General features: G+C 39.1%; 1 protein-coding gene across 1 annotated transcript in view; it reads right to left on the bottom strand.

Moving 5' to 3' along the window:
• LOC118406802 (vasopressin V2 receptor-like) overlaps positions 1-9790 on the bottom strand; it is a 34928-nt gene that overhangs the window by 12989 nt on the left and 12149 nt on the right. Inside the window, exon 2 of the mRNA XM_035807142.1 lies at positions 3435-3559. The gene's annotated coding sequence lies outside the window, so the exon portion shown is untranslated. The remainder of the gene's footprint in view (positions 1-3434; positions 3560-9790) is intronic.

Here is a 9790-nt window from a genome sequence, read left to right as displayed (position 1 = left end):
GCTGTAACGTTATTTTTGGCCCGTCAGACAGAATGATTGTAGCGTCACAGCGTGCGCAGACCACTGCAGTAGTAGGCCACAATGGACTACTACTAGACAGACAGACGAAGTTCTTCGTCTAGATCAACAACAAGTCATTCCTTGTAGTGTATTACCAAATGGTATACTTATCAGCTATTTCTGTAAGACTTAATGTATTAGAGTACATTCCGTAGGCTTGTCTGCATCATTCGTTTTCAACGTTTTCGAGATAAGACACGTTATCGAAGCGTGAGCTTGGATAATACTCTGCAAAATTGAATTTTGCACGAAAAATTTATCTCGACCGGCGCCAACCTTCTGATATAAAAAAGGAATATTGTAGCTTGTATGAAAGAAAAGAAATTGTAACGCATCATTCAATGTTATGACCAGATTGCCTTCGTTTTATCGTCGGTATAGCCACAGCTGTGGCAATCCGAAGGCCGTTAAAACCGTTGACCGGCAGAGGTTTGAAAATCGAACAACATCCAATCAGGGAAGAGATCTTCGGACGTTACAAGCAATGGGGTCCATTAATGAGGGAGATGGTCTTTAGGACATAACAAATGTTGCTCTTTGCGGAAGAAAATTGCATTAGTCCAACGGCAAAGTAAGCTCATTTCTTATAGCCAGTAAATAGATATGGTGCGGGAAGTGATCGGGTAAAAGGGAATAGGCCGTCATGGTACGTAATAAACGATGTCTTGGAAAAAATCAATGTGGCATAGAAACGCGCACCGCATGTGGTATATGAATTATGTAAAAAAAAAAAACATAAAGAGAAAAATAGGCGAAAAAATATAGGGAAGAAAGAAAAATGAACGAATGAATAAATACACGTGCTACGTAGAGATAGAAGGTATAAGGAGAAGAAAACCGTCTGAAAAGGGAGTCAAAAAGAATGCAACAATTAGAGTTTAAATTGTGGGTATTTGTGTCACTTTGAAAATAATTATTGTAAGAAATTTTACAAGAATGTCTGGACTGATATATTTGATCCACTTGCACTGGGAAGGACCCCTACTCTTTCCAATAAGTGTGGTGGATTCTTTTACTTGTTCGAGGTGTGGCTCTCTTCAAACATGGGACCTTCATTTAACGTCCTATCCGAGGGACGTCCCTAACCGCAGTTACTCATTTTCACCTGAGCGAAGTGAGGGAAAGTCATGTTAAGTCCCAAGAGCACAACGTGAATGTGGACTGTTTGGAGAGTCGAACCCAGGACCTCTGGGCTAAAAACCTACCATTACGCTATGCCGACACAAGTTCAAGCAATCAAAACCAATGCCTAGAACCATTAATATAATTTTTACCAAACACATATACCCAGACGTGTTAGTACAATTTTCACCGTCGATCAATCAAAGCACAGTACAGCTACTATCACGAATTGCAGACGACGACATCACAAACTTTGTAACGACCAATTTTTGCTATCGATTATAGAAATCTACACTAATTGGCTCCATTATCACAATAATTACCACCTCACTGCTACCGTTGTAATTGGGTCGGAATTACAATCAATAACTTCATTACTTCTTTGTCACGACCTAACCCTGGCGTGATGTACGATGATATATTAGCTTCGACTGAGCGCAACCAAACGCTACAGAGACGTCTGGCTGTAACGAAAATACGCGATTATTGAAGGATATTGTTGATTGCGAATCCAAGAAAAGTCGTGGCTTTATTAGAAATTAAACAATAGTTTATAATATTAATGATATTGATTTATAAATCACTAAACGACGAGGGAACCTCGTGTTTGAAGGAAAGATTAAAAAAATAAAAAAGTAACAAATCTTATATAGTTAGAAGAAACATATTGCATCGTATACATTGTTTCTGTATTGGTGATTTGGTAAAGGTTTTCTTGGTCAAGGCAATGAAAAAAAGAGAAAACAATTGAAAATAAGAACAACACAAGATTGATTAATAACAAAAAAGACAAAGCTTTAAATTAACAATTAAGAAAAATAAAGTATCCTTGTATTTGCATCTGTTTTACATTGAAATACATTAATGAATGAGACAAATGCAAAAATATAAGAAGAGGAATACTTGAAAATAAAAAGATTTCTACACAAAAACTAACAACACAAAATTAATGAAAAACAAACCAAGAAAGGTTTGAATTTTTAAAAAAATATAATGTATCGTTATAACTGTATCAGTAATGTGCTAACGGACGTTTTGTTCTTTCAGACAAATGCAAAAGAAGAAAGTCCTTCAAAATAGCTTAAGGACAAAACAAAAGATCAATAAAAGAAACAATCCCCCCAAAAGCTTCCAACAGAATGAACCTAATGTATCATTGTACTTGAATCGACTGAGAAATCATTCGAGGCCTACTTTGCACTCTATCTATTAAACGAGGCGTGGTGAAACAATTTGAAACCAGTGGCCCGTTCAAAATTAGCTCGGTATACACAAACGAAGCAAGAATGGCGTCATTGATTACTGTCACCGTGTTGGTTTTTCGGCTAGAATGGCGGAACAAATTGTTAGAGAGAATTTGTAAGAAGACACAGTTTGCATGGTGAAATTCTAAAGAAGCTTGATAGGACCTTCACACTGAAACCGAATTAGCAGGAATCAAGCAGAACCAGCCGGAATGCAGCATTTGTAAAATCCGTGCCATTTTCGTGGCTATTCGGTGGGAATTCCAAATAGACATTATATCCCCTTCACACGAGAAGGAATGAGCCCAAATGCCGCCAGAATGAAAATTCCTTTCTATTTATGGGAATTCGTAGTGTGTTCTAGAAATTCCCACTGCATTCCAGATATTCTTTTGGCCACATTCTGGAAGGATTCGAAGTAACTCGAATGTCAAACCTTTGGGGCCAGCCAAAAGAACAGGCACAAATATCTGGAATGCAGTGAGAACTTTTAGAATGCACTACGAATGCCCTGAAATAGAAGAGAAGTTTCATTCTGACGGCATTCCGACTCATCTTTGCTCTCGTGTGAAGTCGTCTTTATTGAGCTCAACAAAAAGTACAGTGGCCAAATATAAAGTACAAAGTAGGCATACAGAATTAATATCAAAATTCGTCTGACTGAACAATATAGGATAACAAAAATCTTTATGCAATCGGGTGGGGCTAAACGCATTATCTTTTCTGATTATAGGGCAATCTTTTTATGTATTTGCCGATTGCAGCATTATGGGAGCTGTCGGATCTAAAGATATACGTATAAGTCAACTCAAAATCTACTTCTAGTATAGAGTATCTTCAGCATTTTAATATCTGTAGAAGTCTGTATTGCTCCACGTTCAAATGGCCAACCATACTAGCATTCACAAAATTTTTAAAGTGCATATGAACGAAAATTTTTGTCGGTTGAAGGTTTTATTATTTTGAAAAGTGGTTCAACTTGACTCCAACACAAGACATCAGACTCACCAGAACTTCCTGATGGCGTTCAGCAGAGACGAGGGTCGGTATCGACTTCCAATGACCTTTCACCCTTTGCTTACGTCACGCGGCTAGGGGAGGACGCTTCCTGGACAACTTGGTCAACAGTTATCCTGAAAAATACCAATGAGAAAATTGGTATTATTTCTTTCGTTTTTCCTGGTTTAAATTTAGACGTTCTATTTCCTTAGCTAGAAATTTATTTCATAATAGTGATGCGAGTCTTAGCCCCAAAGAAACAAAGTTGACGTTTATCAAACTATATGAAATATGCCCGCAAATGTCATTTATCCCACACAGTCACTTATTACAGCACCTTTCCCTAAAGTACGTTTGAACACTAGGGTAATTACCGTTTAAAAGAATTTTGCTTCAGGCGTTTTCCTAAAGATAAATCCACATGCAGTAAAGATATCTGATACAAGAGCCCAGAAGACATGAAACAGATCAATATTGTACTGTGAAACCGTTATTAGAACTAAGCCGAGGGCACACGTTTGAAAGGGTAGAAATTATGCGTTAATACGAGCCGCCCACTACTAAGATGAGTTTCAGGCCGACTAGATACCGACTGGTACATTTGTCATCATTGATCACGTCTAGGGACACTTGCGGAAGACAGTTTAAGCTTCTTTCGAGAGTAGTAGTGAAGTATGAGTAGCTGAAGACAGGAAGTGGGAAGGGTATGATAAAGGTATAGGTTCCAAACCTTGGTAAAAGTTGAAAATAGATTGGGACTGAACTAGAAATTGAGTTGATCATTTGTGAAAAGTTTCATCAGGTTGTTCAGTCACTGGATAACATGATTCTTTGTACACAACCAGGTGTTTTATTGAACAAACGTTTCGGTGACCGTCTGTCACAATGCCCGGGAAATTCTGACGGGTTCATATTGCACTGCAGCATAGGTGTCGCTGCTTACAGATGCGGTCCCAAACACTCCTTTACGCTTGGAAGCACATTGTAAACACCGTATTAATTATCTGATAGTATGTATATAAGTTATTACTATACGCTTGGCACCACCTAGGAAGGTGGCATACGGTTACCAATACTTCGGTTGCATATAACAGTATTGGCTGAGTGTGTACAAAGTTGATACTAGTATTCATTGACAGCATTTACTGTGAAGAGAAAGCATTAAAAGTAAGTAAAACTTGAGAAGATGGTTTTAAGAAGTCAGGTTTCCATGCCTTTTTAAGGTCGAAGAGGCAATGGGAAATTAATAGGGGCAAACAAAAATTCAGTTCACAACAGATACTGAAGAAAGACCTTCCGTCAACATCTGTGTATGATTATAATTACAAGTAGATTAAACTTGCAAAAAACGAAGAAATAAGCAACGCCTTTGGAAATTCATATTCCCATCATCAGCTTGGGCCATATGATAGTAATGTGTACCATATAAGAGCTTATTGTCTTCGCTTTTGAAATAAAGATACTCGTGGGGGACTTTGAAATGTCATTAGAAGTGAAAAATCGATATAGACTTCTCCGTGATCTTTTCCCCGTTTATAACTGTCAAGGGGAACTCATAAGCAAACGGTGCCGTCACCGAAGCGAAAGTTCTTAATGTACAACACTCATCACTCGTCGCTCTGTAACCCAACCAATATCACCTGTTGGGTCGTAGAAGGTGAGAGTGACGCCAAGAACAAAGGGAGGAGAAAGTATCCCATCCGTCAATGTCTTCTTTCACAATAGATCGGAACATAACTGTCATGGGTTTATTAAGAACGACTGCAAAGAGCGGAGCATAGAGCGCTACCGGTGACTGAGTATGCATCAAAGAAAGGTTAATGTTCAACAGTTAGCGGTTGAAAGCAACCTCAGGTTGTTCCGAAGATCAGTCAGCGTCCGAATGGTTTTGGAAGCGCCTTTCTCTCTGTCGAACTCGTTTGAACGTCGTATCCAGAACGTGGCCCTGTCACGGAGACGCTATACGTCGCCTCTTAAAGTTACTTAGGGTGTAGCAAAGGACATGGATGCACATGCAACACCCTGTTCGTATGATGTATGAACTTGATTAGAACTCGATTGTTTCATGACGAATTACGGCCTTCAGAGATCACCACAAGACAACGAAACTAAAAAAAAGGCCATTGACAACTCAACCACTGTAACAGTATCAGAAAAGGTTTCACTAGGGGGTACAGGATACATGTAATAAAGATTATTAAGCAGATATTCTGTTTAGGTCATCATCAGCTTGATAACAACTTATTTTTTGTTCCTTGTCACCGCTATAAATGTACGAAGAAAGCTTTTAAAAATATCTTCATGCCCATTGTTGTGTTAAGAAAGAACACAAGACTCCATCCTTGCTATAGAATAAATTTGAAGAACAATATTTCTTGCATTATCCATGTATTCTAATCTCCACCTGCAACTACATTTACAACTTTCTTAAGCGAGAAGAAGTTGAAACTGTGCATACTAGTACTAGTATACTTTAGACTTTGTAGTCTCAGTATCAGTCACACCCTACACACATTGTACTTAGAATCACTAGATGTATTCTATTCACCTTGACCTGTACTTAGCTTGTTAGAAAGCAAAAACGTACAATAAAGGTCGTCATTTATTATCTTGATAGTAGCCAATTTTTTTTCTGTTTTAATGATAAGTAACTTTTCAATGACATTTAGACATTTCAAACCCATTGCCAACCCTACTACATTGCGGAAATATGTTCCTTTTGAATTATGCATAAACCTGATGGCATCTTGCGTTTCGTGTCACAGACAAGATAAGATGTCACAAGAAATGTAAGGAATTATGTCATCAATGGCAGAAAACACATTTCTAGTCTACTGCCAACTCCACTACGTTTGAAAATTCACGAGCGCTCCCTCGTGTGACGGGACATATCTGATAAAATCTAACCGTTTTATTGATGCCTATAGGGGTTCCGCAAGGTTTCATTATCGGCCTAAGTGATGGGGCAATTGCAGACCGCGACATTAAATCGGACATCCTTGCCGCACCATTACGGAAGGGCTCGCGACCCGCTCGAGACAAATAACCGCAGCTTTGCTGACCATCTGGCTCCCTGGGGGGACTTTTGAGGGACTAAGAAAATTATTACAGAGTTTCGGATCCCAATCCTAAGAAAATAGCTAAAAATAGGGTCAGTAGAGTTCTTTGGTTTTATTTTTCAGACGTTTTCTTTTTCTTTGTCAAGAAAAATAACCGCGGCTTTGCTGACCATCTGGTTCCCCGGGGGTACTTTTGAGGGACTAGGAAAGTTGACGCAGTGTTTTGGATTACGGTCCTAAAGGTTGTATCTCAATACACTTCGGGCACAATGCGGCACTGCGTGGTTCGAAAGATTACTCAACGAATTTCAGAGGTAAAGAACGAATTTCGTGTATTTTGATGTCTTCTTAGTCATATACTTTTACGTATTACGCAATTCGTAAATTATTAAAAAATAGCAGAACAGAGCCACAGCGAACGAGTCGCGCAGTGCCGCACCGGTGACCCAAGTGCACTGAGGTACCACGTTCAGAAAATAGGGTCAGTAAGTTCTCCGTTTTTATTTTTCAGATTTTTAAAAATCTTTAAAATTTTGGCAAAATATCAGGCATGAACTAAGGCCAAAACGTATGGCGCTTTTTTCGGAACGCAGAAGCCATCCGCCAACCAAAATCGTGGCCATAGCATGTTCAGAACAGGACCGAAATGTAGGAAACGGCAGTTCTGCCGTCGTACCATAAAAAGCCGCAAGAGAGCCCAAAAGCGAATTATTTTTAGGTCTAGATCTGATGAAGACCTTTCCACATACCAAGTATCAATACGGTTGGTCAATTCAGGTATTCTTAATTCATCGTGTTCACAGACAGATACACACACACACACGCACACACTCACACACACACACACACACTCACACACACACGCACACACACACACACCGAACACATATCATTCTTGGCAAAGGTGACACGTGGATGTCACCCATAAAATGTACTTGCCGATGCTTCAAAGTTATAATGGCAGGGATGCGGAAGGATATGCTAAGTGGATTACAACCTAAGGCGGAAGAATCGCTCAAGGTCAGGAAGCAAAAAGGCTTTCAATGTGGGATTGAACGACAAAAGAGACAGGTGGAGTATAAGCCTTTGAAGTGGTTGGTACTTCTTTGATGGTGTAATGCTTTTTAACGGATTTTCTTCAAGCCACTCTATTTGTCTCCATGAGTGGTTAGATTGCCAGTTGGCAAACCAAAGATGATGTACCTTTTTCAATATTTCATGTCTCAGTTACTTTTTAATGGGTTGAAAATGCCATAACTTCTTTCTTTTCCTGATTGCAATAGATTGTTTTCGAGGAAATGGACAATGGGAATTGGTAGTTGTTGCTGTCACGAATAAGATTAGATAAGATGACAAAAGATAATACAAGAATAGAATTTTGATCAATCAATCAAGAATGGTTTGTTATCAAAACTGACACGTGATTACAGTTTAAATCTAATGATCTAGTGGGGCATTGCTTTTTCAGTGGATATTTGGGAAAAAGGACTGTTCCCGGTAGCACCATGCACTACATTCTCTTACTGCCACGGAAAAATGTTAGCGGTGTTTTTTTTTATTTTCGAGGTTGATAGCAACGCGAAAAGCGTGAACATAAAACCACCGCGAAAATTTCTGCATCTACATTATTTCCTTACTTGTGGGGAAGACAGCCTAATTATAACCTTTCTAACGTGTGCCACTTTAAAAAGAACTTTTAGCACCGACGTGCCAAGATCTGTACGTTTGCCCCCAAGAATCGTACGGTTAAGATGCACCCCCCCATCAATTTACATCAAGACAGGCCTAAATACATTACCAGCTTTTGTGATGTAATCGGAAAATCTGGCGTGTTGATTTGCTGAAGGGCTGTAACAAGATCGTCGAAAGTCGTAAGATGGAGTATTGACAGGGGGTAATGATTCTACCGTTACTGGGTATTGACAATCAATGGCCGTTACGCCTCATTCAAAAAATCAATGTACTATGAATTCTGATTCTGTTTTGGTAATTTCATTCCTGTGTACAGTCAAACCTGCACCAGCGACTATCTCTACATTAGAACCGCCAACTAGTCACCAGTTAGATTTTAGGTTGCTTGCGTCAAAGGCAAGGGTCATAATTAAATCGCAGATGTAGTTCACGGCGATCGTCTGGTATTCCCTAAACCATGAGTTCTAATTCTTGGTGCCATTGGATAACCTACATCAAGACAAACAAGAGCTTCTGAAAAAAGCTAGTCTTTCGCTTACTTATATTGTGTACGTAAAAATGTTTGGCATAGTTTGGTCAAGCGTGGGTGCCAAGTCTGCAACGTTGGCAGCTCTGGCACAGTTTGGTCAAGTGCTAGGTTATATAACTGTTTAGTAAGGTAGTCGTTCTCACAGAGTATATTTTACTTGAACTACATATAATAACACAACTGCATGAATGATGTTAACTTTATTCGGATTGTTTCGCTGTTAAGAACGGCTCTGTTACAGTACAACAGGGTTTTATGAAAGTGCACTGTAGTAATCAAATTTATCAGTAGATGTGTCCTGAATTTCTGCAAGAACAAACAAAGTATTGTCACCATAAACAACATAAAATATTAACACATGGCATATACAGTAATGGAAATATTTTTTTTAATGGCAAGATCATGTGAAAGGTAGATATTTTAAACTAAAAAAGGTCCGTGATATGTTTAATGGAACGTTTCGTTTCTTTTAGTAACGCAATTATGCTTTTACTTGACGGAGTCGTGACGTCACGCGTCAGACTCACTCCGTCGAGCTCGGTCAGAATCTTCCCTTTCGAAATTATAAATTAAATGTGGGTCATTCTATTTTCAACGCATCCGAGGGCTACTATTTTGCTGAAAGAAGTTTGTTACACGAAAATAGCCTGAAATTTCTTAGAGTAAGAAATTTCCGAATACGCCCCCCTCCCACACCATGTCAGATGCGGCGCACGCATCTTACACAATTCTAGATTTTGTAGCGGTGATTTTCCATAAAACAAAGTAAATGACATGTCAAACTGTTCTCTGCAATGTCTGTTTTATTATAACCAAACAGCGAACATGTTAGTTTATAAATTGTATACAATCTTACGAAGAAATCCTCACCGTTCACATCCGTCTCTGCAAATTCCTGCTTATAAGCCATGCAGAAACCAAGCAGCACATTCATGGTAGGCCGATACGTATGTCATAACGTTACATGCCGTCGAATCTGCAGGGTAGAATATCTCGCTAGCACGATATGGCATGGACCGCAAACCAAGCAGCACATTCATGGTAGGCCGATACGTATGTCATAACGTTTAAATACCGTCGAATCT

This window comes from Branchiostoma floridae, chromosome 19, assembly GCF_000003815.2.
Source record: "Branchiostoma floridae strain S238N-H82 chromosome 19, Bfl_VNyyK, whole genome shotgun sequence".
Lineage (NCBI taxonomy): Eukaryota > Metazoa > Chordata > Leptocardii > Amphioxiformes > Branchiostomatidae > Branchiostoma > Branchiostoma floridae.
This window is presented reverse-complemented; position numbering and strand designations above follow the sequence as displayed.